The sequence below is a fragment of the Tursiops truncatus genome, chromosome 6 (assembly GCF_011762595.2).
Source record: "Tursiops truncatus isolate mTurTru1 chromosome 6, mTurTru1.mat.Y, whole genome shotgun sequence".
Lineage (NCBI taxonomy): Eukaryota > Metazoa > Chordata > Mammalia > Artiodactyla > Delphinidae > Tursiops > Tursiops truncatus.
Window position 1 is genome coordinate 39,961,991 of NC_047039.1, and position 11,881 is coordinate 39,973,871.

Genomic DNA, 11,881 nt, shown 5'->3' on the forward strand with positions numbered 1-11,881 from the left:
CAGACTGTATAGTACTTGCCCTTCCTTTCTCCCCCATGGCTATTGTTCATCAATAGTTGTTTATATTTTATTGAATATTTGTTCTGCAGCTAGCTGTTGAAAAAATAATAACAGTAACAATAATTATAATAACAAAAAATCAGGAACCATAGTCCCCAGTTGCAAGCAGCCCATGGTCTAGCTGAGAAGATATTATCAGTTCTGAAAGTCGAGAGTAGCTCAGATTCTTTCCTGCCTTTGGCATTTACATCTCTGTTCTTTAAAAATACCAATATCCAATCCTAATAGAGACCTATTAATTCAAAATCTCAGGGTGAGACCTGGACAGCAGTTTACTTTTAAATTCTCCAGGTGATCCTAATTTACAGCCAGCGTTAAGAACCACTAGTCTAATCGTTGGCAACCCCTGACCCTGGCCACAATACCTTGATGGTAAATATTGCCAGAACTGAAGCAAACTATGTTATCTCCAGAAAGAACTCAGAACTTAACACCATCAGGTGAGGCTTTAGACTCTTTGAAGTTGGGATTAGTACTTCTTTAAAAGTTGGACCAGATTTGGTTTCTATGCTATTAATTTTGATATAAATACAGATATATAAATATATATTAAACTGTATACAATTAAAATTCTTTAGAAAAGGTATGCTCACAGAAGCCAGTGTTTGCTCGGCCATCATTTATCACCTTGTTTCTCCTTAGTGTTCCAGTTTTATCCGTTTTGAGCTCTCCTTGCACCCTGAGATCCAGCCGTACTCAACTTCCAGCAATCCTCCCAGAGTTTTTCACCTTCTCTTTGCCTATAGTGTTGCTACTGCCGGATCCACTCTCTCCCCCTCCCTCTCATCTAATTCCTGTCCCTTCTCTTGGCCTTAGTATAGATACCATTTGCTCTGCTAAATCTTTCCTGACTCCACATCGAGTTAGGAAGCCTCCCTGTGACTTCCATTACACCTTACATTTCGTCTCTCTAGGCCTTGTCACATAGTCTTGCTTATGTATTGCTCTGTATTCCTCTCTGGACTATACGTTTCATGAGAACAGGAAGCATACCTGTAATAGTTACCATTTCATCCCCATTTTCTACATACTGCCAAGCATGTAGTAGATGCTTAATAAATATCTGTTGAATTTATATGAATACAGATGTTTATTTATGCACACGTACAACAAGTAAACTGTGGTATCAATTATCTAGCTCTTGCAAGCACAGATCACTTTCACATTAAAATCGTCATATAATTGGTGTTTTCCTCTGAGGAAACCCTTTCATGCCAGATTTCATGCATTTGAGAACTAATAGATGTCACTTCTCTCCCATTTATCTTGGCCTCCTTGGGCTTTAGTTCATTATCTGTAATTGTAAGGCCCTTCCTGTCAGAAAGGTTGGGAGTGAATAGCTTAGGCTGAAAAGAGCTCTAATTTCTCAGTCCCATCCTTGATGTTGCATGCCATAGGTTCACATAAAATTAGGTGTCTGCTATTGTGATTGGTAAAGGACTTCCTGGGCTGTATCACGCTCTCTCTGACAGATGGTGTTAAAGCCAGTCCTGGAGTATCTTGGGAATTGATGTGCTTAACAGTGAGAACCAGAGGTCCCAGAACTAAGCTCTTCTTGGAAGCCCCCAAATTCCCTACAGTGGATACTGACTCCTATGCATGAGATGTGACCAATGTGCTTTGTGTTGAAGTGGAAATAACTTTGCTCAAATGATAGCCTAATAAACTAGTCATTACTTCTAATTGCTGGCATTAGGACTTTACATTTCCATTCTCCATGATTATCGTCACTTTCATTATTAAGCAGCTCTCAAACTTTCACCACTTTCCAACTTTGTCAAAGATCAAGTTGCCAAAGGAATAAACTGGGGCTGTCTTTTTCAGAATTCATACTTTTATTGCTCAGTTCACTACAGAGAACTGCATGCTTCTTTAATGAATTAAAATTTAAATCGGGAACACTGGCTGGGCCCAATTCACCCCTGCTGATGCAAAGCTGCTTAGCATATCAAAGTGATAGGAGCTCAGAGAGCACAGTGCAAGAGACAACCCTAACTGTATAATGAGAGAGAGGACACACGGAATTTGAGGGAATGCCTGCAGTGCCCAGGGCAACTGTGATTTTGAATATTATATACTTACTGTTAGATACAAGAAATTCCAACACTTTGCTGTGCAAACTTTGTCCCCCAGACTCTCTTGCATAATTTTAGATGGACTGTGTATCCTATTTTTTATTAACTTGGGTTCTGTGAAAAGTATATCTTTCTTCTTGATCAGATCTTTGTTTAACTACATCACCTTGCAAGTTCTTCAAATTCCAGTGATGCTGAGTTATTGGAAAGAAGGATGACATAGAAGAAAAATGGTACCTTGGAATTTGAAAGAGTATAGTTGGAATTCAACTATAACATTCGGCAAGGTTTGAAATCTTACCAAAGCTCCCTTTCAGATTTATTGTGAAGATTAAATGAAATCATTAATGATGTTTGAATGAGATCTTTGAGATGTATTCAGCTCCAAGAGGCAGAAGTTTATATCTGTTTTGTTCAGGGCTATGTCTCCAGTGCCTAGAATAGTGACTGGCCCATAGTATTGACTTAATACATACATTTTGGATAAATGAATATCATATATGCAAAATACCAGCCACAGTACTTGGTGCGTAGGCGTATTCAGTAAATGGAACTTGCTAGGATTGTTTCCAGAATTAATGAGAGACAGGAAAAATCTACTCAGTAGACAAGACTTCAGGATGTAGAATGCTGTCGAGTGACATTTTGAAAGTGGATTAAATTTTCTGCAGGAGACTGAGGATTTGTCACATGTCTTATGAAACTGTCCCAGTAATGTGTCTGAGTATATCCTTTCTCATGGGCACAGTCTTCCCATTGGAGAAAACGAAAGCTACACTGGTTGATTGTGCAGAGTTATGACATCAATGGTGTCTGTTTCCATGATACCCTGGAATGTGGCTCACCTAACTGTCAAAGCCAGAACTCTTGCAAAGTAAAGGTTTTCATAGAGTATCATGGGTAGGAAAATAGAACCGTGGAGAAAATCTTGGAGGAAGGGTTTAACTAAAAAACTTCGTTTCATCTTCTTATATTTCTCCTACACTTGTTACTGATATGATAGTATACAAATGTCCAAATTTGGTGATTTTAGTTGAAAGAAGAAAGCATAATAAAATGAATATAAAATCACCAAATCTGAACATTTTGCCACATTCACACATGTGCTCTCTCTATATATATTCATAATATCTATATATATGAAATGTACATGCATTCATATATCTATATGTATAAATATACATGTATACAAATAACGTACATCTCTCTAAATAAGTTACAGGCATCATGGCGTATTACCCTAACTATTTAACTATCTCAACATCTATGTCTGCATACCTAGTACTCTGTTCTACATAACCACAATAGCATTAGTATACCTAAGACATTTAACAGTGATATGATAGTACTATTTGCTTTGTGTTCCATAATCAAAATTTCCCAGTTATCATATTAATGTCCTTTGAACTCTTCTTATTAGTATGCAACCAGTGATCATACCTGGCATTTAGTTGTCATGCATATTTATTGTCCTTCAACATTGAACTCACTTTCTAAAAATCTTTCACAATATTACTTGTGAAGAGTCAGATTGTCTTTGCAGAATATCTCCTAATTGGGATTTGTCTGATTATTTCCTCACGATTAGATACTTAATGGTTTTTATTAAGAATCCAGATAGGTGACTTTATACAAACAATCTGTATTTTATTCATCTTCATTTTTATGTCTTTCCTACCAGCCTGTGAGCTTCTTACAGAGAGGGGCCGTGTCTTATTCGTCTTTGTAACCTCAGAACTCAGCAGTGCGTGCCACATGTGGGTACCTAATAATTCATCATCGTCCCCCAACCTGTTCCTTCTTTTCATTTCTAATTTTAGTTGCTGTACTACCATTCACCAACCACCCATACCGGGAAACTAGTTAATGAACTTGACGCCTCACTTTCCTCTCCTTTTCCTCCCATCTCTAAGTAATCACAAAGCCCTACCTGTTATACCTGCGGAATATTCCTCCAACCTTTCCTTCATTTGCATTCCTATATTAGGCCTTCAGCATCCTCTCCGGAACCATTAGAGCAACCCACTAACAGTCCTTCTTACTGCTAGGCTCAGCCCCATCAAATCCAACTTCTAGCCAGTTTTGAGACTGACCCATTTAAAAAGCAAACCTGACTATATTGTTTTCCTGATTAAAACCCTTCAAAGGCATCAGTGATTTATGGTATGGGGTCCAGGCTCTTTAGCCTGTTAAAGAAGCCCTCTATGATCTGATTGCCTCCTACTTCGTATCTCATCCTGCCTTGTACCTTTTGTTCCAGTTACCGCTGAAACCCTTGAAACAGCATTTCATTTGTTGAGGGCCAGCTACATGTCAGGCACGTTAGTGCTTCCTTTACATACACCATCTCCTCTAATCCTTACGTCAGTTTGTGAGGTAGGTGGAATTATTTGCATTTTAGAGATGAGGAAATGATTTGCATTACCCAGCTAATAAGTGGTAGAAGCAGGACTTAAACACGAACCTGAAGGCCTTGCCTTTCCACCCTGCCGAGGTGGTCTCTACTCACCACGCTATTTCTTACCTTCATGCCTACTCCCTGCATGTAACACCTTTCCCCCAGCCGTTTATTCTTGTCGCATTGTAGAGCTCAGAGCTGGTATCTTTTATTACATCTTGTGCTGGATTAGGTACAAGGTAAAATTAGGTATTAGGTAAAATATCCTGGGGGACTTCCCTGGTGGCGCAGTGGTTAAGAATCCTCCTGCCAGTACAGGGGACACGGGTTCAATCCCTGGTCTGGGAAGATCCCACATGCCACGGAGCAACTAAACCCGTGCGCCACAACTACTGAGCCTGCGCTCTAGAGCCCGTGAGCCACAACTACTGAGCCTGAGCTCTAGAGCCCGCGCCACAACTACTGAAGCCCGCACGCTCAAGGGCCGGTGGACCGCAACTACTGAGCCCACGTGCCGCAACTACTGAAGCCCGCGTGCCTAGGGCCCTTGCTCTGCAACAAGAGAAGCCACCGCAACGGGAAGCCTGCGCACCCGCAACGAAGAGCAGCCCCCGCTCGCCGCAACTAGAGAAAGCCCGTGCGCAGCGACGAAGACCCAATGCAGCCATAAATAAATAAATAAATAAATTTATAAAAAAATAAATAAATATCCTGGTATAACTCTAGTGCTGTACCTGCATTATAATTTAATGATCACTCTATATATCTGTACGTCTGTCTTTCCCACTCGACCACCAGAGCTGAGACCATATCGTGTCCTTGTTAGATATCCAGAGTAGAGTCAAAGTAACAACTCAGTAAATATTTGCCGGGTCAGTGCGGTGGACAGACCGCAGAGCTCCTGATGCTGCCGTGTTACACATGGCTGGCTTGTATAAAGACTTTGTATACACTTAGCAAATTTTCAGACACAGATTTGCAGTCGAAAGAGGTAACTGAGTTGTGTGACAGAGCTCGAATTCAGTATTGTCTTTTCTTTAGAGGGGGTGCATGTATTGTCATTGTTCCCAAATGTACAAAAAGAAAAGACAGATAAGTTCCCAGTGCAGTTCCCCCACACCCCCGCAACGTTGCCCCCAACACAAACAATTTTGCCCAAAACCACAAACATAAACTGGTTCTGGTATTCTTATAAACAGTGCAGCTAAGAAACAGTTTAGAGAAAGTTTAACAGGATTCAGATTCTATCCATTCTGTCCTCTCAGCCCTGAGAGGTAATAATCCCATATGGGTCCCAGTCCTCCCCAATGGTTTTCCCATCTCTGGTGGAAGAGTCCTTTTTTTTTTTTTTTAATTTATTTAGTTAGTTAGTTTCGGCTGCATCGGGTCTTAGTGGCGGCACGCGGTATCTTCTGTTGTGGCGCGTGGGCCCTTCATTGTAGTGTGAGGGCTTCTCTCTAGTTGTGGCTACACGGGTTTTCACTTCTCTAGTTGTGGTGTGTGGGCTCCAGGGCACGTGGGCTCTGTAGTTGGGGCCTGTGGGTTCCAGACTGCGTGGCCTCTTTCCGTTTGCCGCACGTGGGCTCTAGTTGAGGCACGCGAGCTCAGTAGTTGTGGCGCGTGGACTTGGTTGCTCTGCAGCGTGTGGGACCTTAGTTCCCTGACCAGGGATCGAACCCACATCCCCTGCATTGGAAGGCAGATTCTTTACCACTGGACCACCAGGGAAGTCCCTGGAAGAGTCCTTTTAGCAAGTGGTATATTTGGCTGCTGCTTTAGGGATCCTCCAGTGCTGCCTTCTTCTTCTTGGGTTTTTCTTCTTGAATTATGGGGGCCGGGGGTGGGGAGGTGTTGTGGCCTGTCACTTTAGATAGCTAATAAAATCATTTAATTCACGGCCACCTTCGTATTTCTTTGGATTTAGCTTCTCGCTGGCTGGAGAGAAGCAGATGGTAGGAAAACCTCTAACTTCATATGGAGAAGGCACATCATTGGCTGTGGCATCCATCTTGGCTGTGATAATATCTGGGTCTTTTCTGAGCTTCTCTCCCAGTTCTTTATACTTAGGCTCCAGATTCTTACAGTGACCTCACCAAGGAGCATAAAGTTCAATCAGCACGTCTTTATTTTCATCATTCACTAGTTCATCAAAATTCTTTGCTACCACTACCTTTACGGGCCTATCAGTGCTCTCTGGGATAGGCTCAGACTTCAGGTATCTCTTCAGGTTACCATCAAAGTAATCCTGCAGGAATATCTCAAGAGCCTTGCCATCACGCGACAATTCCTCCTGCATGACAAGCTTCTCTGCTTTTGCGGTTCTGATAGCAACAACAGCAGGCTCTCCAGTGGCACTTTCCAAGCCCAAATCAGAAAGTTCATGGCTAAAGGCTTTGCAGCTAGCTACAGCAAAGTTGAGTTTCTTCCCAGCATCCAGGAATTTCTTTGCCACCATCATCACTCTGTTTCTCCAGGAGTTGGAACGTTTAGCATGTCCTTACCCTGTAGCAGTCCTTACCCTGTATCAAATGTTTATTGTCTTCTGTCATGTGAGGGCAGATACCAAAAATGTTTTCCTGAATAAACTTTTTTAATCTTTCCACTGGTCATTTTCTGTTCTGTATATGCCACAGTCTTGTCCTCAAACTTGCTCATCAGATGTGAAGGACAAAACAAGGTGATACCCTCTCCATCATCATCATACTTGTTCACCAGAGACTCAACATTGGTGTGTGCAAGTTGGTAGTTATCTCTCAAGTTGCTGGCTGCTTTTTGAAACTCAGAGTGAGCTTCACTGAATAAATCTTTGAAAGAACCCACTACAGAAGCATCTTTATCAGTAAGGAATTTTCAGATTCTTCCTCAGTCCTGAGAGGAACTGAAGCTGGTGTAGCCTGCTTCTTCAGGTGGCTGACAGTTCTGTCAGCAGTCCTAGGCCCATCATAGCACCTAAAACAGAATGTAAAACTTTTCAAGAATAGTGCTTAAGTAAATAATGACTTAAAATTAAAATAATTCTCCTCTACTGTGAGTCCTTTTTTCATTTTACAGACCGCCGCATTTACTTTGTTACGCTCAGGATAAAATACATCCTGTGGGCATGTAAAAGGCAAAAAGAAAAATGCATGCATGAGCTATTTTCATTAATGATGGTGTTTTAGACGTGTCTATATAGTCTTCGTAATATTTTAATTACCATATATTTTGCTGAATTGATTTTATTATCTATTCCTGTAATCTTGGACATTTATGCTTTGTTTTCAGTCTTTTGGAATCATAGCTATTCTGTGCATAGGTTTTTGTTTCTGTTGAATTATGCCATGAGGAGAAATTCTGGAGTCTAAATTTGGATCAGAGTGTATCCATCTTTATTATTCTTAACATATTGCCTTCCAGAAAGAATGTATCCATTGAAATGATCATTATAAATAAGTGAAAACAACAGCTTCCTTAAACTTTAACCAGCAATGGCTACCATTTTTAAAATTTCTTAGCTACTTAAACAGGTGATTAAAGGTATCTCCAGGCTCCATCAAGGATGGTCTTTTCCCCTGTTTTTCTTTATTACTGATATTTCTCTATGTAATGTTTGTGTTAATGTCATGGCTTATTCGATTTTTAGGTTTTGAGGTTTTCCTTCTGAACTTGAATGAACTCTTCGTATATTACAAATGTTAATTTACCTGACATTTTCAGTACAATATTTTTCTGAATCAGTTGTTTTTATAGGACAAAATTTAATTTACAACATTTTCACTTACAGAGGCTTTCAGTTTCCGTATATTCAGTAGTGGCAACACATCCATCCCTCTGCGTTTCCCCAGCGGATTCTTGTATTGTGTAAGGTGTAGCTCTAACACTTTGGTTTTCTAAATTGTCCTATTTTATCTTAATGCAACTTATTAAATAAGCCTCCTTTGTCCCTCTGTTTGGGAAAACTGACTTAGCTTTCCACATGTGTTTTGGGTTTATTTCTAATGTTTCCACCTTTTCCTGTTGGTGTGCCTTTCTGTGTTTATGTCAATACCACAGTTTTAAGTTCTAATACTTTTGTATAAGTTTAATGTCTGATATGGCTAGATTTCTTTCTCTTTTCTCATGCTTGGATTGTCTATCAGAGTTTTGCCTTTTCTCATATTTTTTCATACAAATTTTGTTGCAATTTAAAAAATCATATTGCCATTTTTAAAATTTATTTTATTTATTTTTGGCTGCATTGGGTCTTCGTTGCAGCGAGCGAGGGCTACTCTTCGTTGTGGTGCATGAGCTTCTCATTGCGGTGGCTTCTCTTGTTGCGGAGCACAGGCTCTAGGTGCACGGGCTTCAGTAGTTGTGGCACGTGGGCTCAGTAGTTGTGGCTCTCAGGCTCTAGGGCACAGGCACAGTAGTTGTGCCGCACGGGCTTTGTTGCTCCGCGGCATGTGGGATCTTCCCAGACCAGGGCTCGAACCCATGTCCCCTGAATTGTCAGGGGGATTCTTAACCACTGCGCCACCAGGGAAGCCCCATGTTGCCATTTTGATTGAAATTGTGCTAAGTCTGTAAATATCCTTGGAGTGAACATATAGATTTATGATTTCCAGTCTCACTGAGGCAAAAACTATACCTGTCTATTTAATTTTTTGAAAACTTCTAATAAGGGTTTGTAAGTTTCTGTAAAAGACTTCTGCTCTTACTTTGTACAGCATAAACCTTAGTGTTTCAGATTGCTTTTAATAAAATAGTAATGGCTAACTATTACTAAGCATGTAATATGCACCAGACACTATGCTAAGCACTTTGTATATATTATCTCATGAAATACCTCTGTAAGGTAGCTACTGTTATCATAATGCCTGTGAGGAAGCCGAGGTTTATGCTGGTCACGTAATTTGTCTATGGCCACATGGCTGTTAAACGGTAGAGCTATGATTTGCACCCAGGACTGTCTGACTTCAAAGGCATTGTTCTTAACCACCATCCTATACTTGGTAAACTGGAATTATGAGCTAATAAGATAATGAAATTTAGCGAGAATAAAAGCAGAATTCTTATTTCAAGTGGATAAGAAGAGAAAGGTCAGTATCTGTTCAGAATGTGAAAGAGTTCAGACCTTCTGTGGAGTATCAACTACTAAAGTGGCATGATTGCTCTAAACAAAATAATAAAACCCAGTTCTTTGTTAATGGATATATGACGTCAGCTTATGGAAGGGGATAGTACCAGTGGATCAGTATCTAGAATGCTGTGTTCTCAGCCCCCTGTTTTGAGAGTGGTCTTTATAACTGGGAGTTTCAGGAAGGGATGATAATGTGGTAGATAAAGAGGAATTATGTAGAATAAATGGTTGAGGGATGGGAACTTTCAGCTTGGTTAAGAGAAGACATCTGAAGAGTTGTCTAGAGCAGAAAGGAATAGTCATGCGGTGATCAAAGGTTTCAAGGAAACATATTTTGACTCCAGTAAATTCTTATAGAATTAGCCTGTCCAACAGGGAAACTGGCTTCCTTGCAATTTAGTGAGTGCCTCATTCATTGAATTATTTGAGCAGAGACCAAAGGTTACAGAAAAGTGATTTCTAAATTGCAAAAGAAGTTGATGTAGATTAATGGTTTTTAAAGCGCAAGTCCAACGACTGTAGAATCAGCCAGAAACCACAGTTGTTAGAAATGCAAATTAGAGGACCCCACCCAAGACTAACGAATCAGAAACTAAGATGAGGCAGCAGTCTGTGTTTTAACTAGCCATCCAGGTGGTCCCTGATGCATGCTAAAATTTGAAAACTACTAACCTAGATAAAGTCTAATGTTTCTTAAAACTCTGAAGTTTAACTCTTCTTACTGTTTGTCATGCAGTACACTTTTATATCAGGCAGTGTGATACTAATCGTGTACTACACCTAAGGGAAGTTCATTGTTGAAATAACAAAGGGACCTCATTATAAAGTGGTCCCAGTAAATGGTTGGAGGTCTCTAATACGTGCACAGCAAGCTGTATCCACTAGTAAAGGCATGGCATACCCTCATTATATGTGTATTTTTTTTTTCCAAGGATAGATATGTAAATGCAAATTATCATACTAGTTTCATGCTTTTGTTTTCATCATCAAAGTGAATTGAAGTCCTCTGGAGGTGGTTTGGAGTAGATGGGAAAAACGAAATTTCTTATAGCTGGGAAACAGTAGATGTTGAATTCCCTTTGCCACTTAGCCATCTGTTTCTTCCACCGTGTTGTGAATTCCTTTGGCATTGGGAGCATATCTCATCCATCTTTGTATTTTCCATGGTGATTAGTGCAATGCCTGTGAAACGTTAGTGCTCAGTCATTGCTTATTAAATATAATGTATTTAAGGTAATAAGTTCTCCAAGTTTCAAAATATGTTTTTCATACAAAATCAAAGTATTGTGATTAAATAAAACAGAGAAGACTAGAACCCAAGGCTGCCCAAACCAAACACAACCACTATTTACATTTTGTAATTTGGACAAATTTACATTTATTCAGATTACATTTGTAATGACTCTCGATCTTTTCTCCCGTTTTCTGAAGCTTCGTTTTACATGGTTATAATCATACTTGGCGTTCTGCTTTTTTCCTTTTTCATTGTAGATTAGGGCATCGGATTATACGATACACTCACATGTGCAGAGAGAATACAGAGTTTTAAATTTCTGGAGCTAACGATCTTTCTCATCGACCTAGTAGGTAATTGGAAAAATTGGCAATTAATGATAGCTTAGTCTTTTCCAGCTAAACAGTCTGTATCTGTGAAATAGTAAGTTCAATTGAGTTTATTGCAGAAAAATGCTCAGTGTTTCAGATTTCTGTCCCTCGTCTTCTTTACAAGATGGCATCTGGGTGGGGGATTTTTGGGGGTTGGGTGGAGTGGGTAGGTGAATGGCTTATGTGAGACCATGGTGATGAGGGAAGAGGTCTCAGGTGTTTCCATCTATTCCAGTGCCTGGCTTCTGCTGGTTCACTGGCCTTCTCAGAAACCCCACATTCACTCTCCTGAGCCAGTTGAGACATTGAGGCCCCCAGAAGGGATGCACACGCAGTATTCGGAGGGAGTCAGAACTGTTTTAAGGTCACCTGTCTAGCCATATTCATCAGTCAGTTTTACACCATCTCTCCTGCATTACCTGGGGTGCCGTCCTTAGTTGAGGTGAGATTCTTTCAAATGGAGAAAAGGCAACAGATACTTTCAACTTTCTTTATCAACTTATGCAAGAGTCTCCCCACCCTTAAAATACCTGCCTCAGAGAAGTCAAGACACACGAGCTTCCCACCTTCTTCCCCAAATTCTTCTCCCTTCTTGTTTGGACTCTCCCCTGTGTCAGCACAGATAGAACAGTTCTTTCCTCTTCC

General features: G+C 40.3%; 1 pseudogene; it reads right to left on the minus strand.

Moving 5' to 3' along the window:
- Positions 1–6,308: 6,308 nt before the first annotated feature.
- LOC101320549 (protein disulfide-isomerase A3 pseudogene) lies at positions 6,309–11,542 on the minus strand (annotated as a pseudogene).
- Positions 11,543–11,881: the final 339 nt, after the last annotated feature.